A 580-nucleotide genomic window follows, 5' to 3' on the forward strand; every position below is an offset into this window, starting at 1 on the left:
ACCAGAGGCGTTAGGGACTACTCTTGGGCGGGAAACGCCCTTAATTTAGCTCAGTGGCCTCCTTTGGAGACATGAGGTTCTTTTACATGCCGTAAAGTTACGACACGGGACCCACGGCTTAAAGTCACTCCCGGAGGACTTGTTTCCTGAATTCTTCTGCCCTTAAAAATTCCACGACCTCCGCCGCGTTTGAATCTGCATACCTTGAGTCATGAGGTGGGAACATTACCCCTAGACTCCGGATGCCGCTTTGCATGGTAGTAACATTTGTATAATTTTTTATCATTGGAGCTAAGGTTAAAATAGATTTGTATTTTATATTAGCACAGCTGTAAGATAATGAAATATTGAAAACTATAATTTTACTTTTTGTGTTGTATGACTGGGAAGCCTGGTCTCCCATTCCGAACAAAAGGGTATTGAAGATTTTTGGAATTGGGGTGTTGCGGAAAATTTTTGGAAAGAAGAGAGGCTTGAGAAAAGGTACATACTGAGGAACTTCATAACTCTTTGACTGGCGCGGGCGTGGTTTAACGCCCGGGCGATCCCCGCCGTTCCCTGGCGTTGGCGGGGTTTTATG

General features: G+C 45.0%; 1 protein-coding gene across 1 annotated transcript in view; it reads left to right on the plus strand.

The window, feature by feature from the left end:
• Positions 1-580, plus strand: part of LOC111869550 (von Willebrand factor A domain-containing protein 8) — a gene marked incomplete at its 3' end in the record, with an annotated part of 294,700 nt that overhangs the window by 231,570 nt on the left and 62,550 nt on the right.

This window comes from Cryptotermes secundus, unplaced genomic scaffold, assembly GCF_002891405.2.
Source record: "Cryptotermes secundus unplaced genomic scaffold, Csec_1.0 scaffold220, whole genome shotgun sequence".
Classification (NCBI taxonomy): Eukaryota; Metazoa; Arthropoda; class Insecta; order Blattodea; family Kalotermitidae; genus Cryptotermes; species Cryptotermes secundus.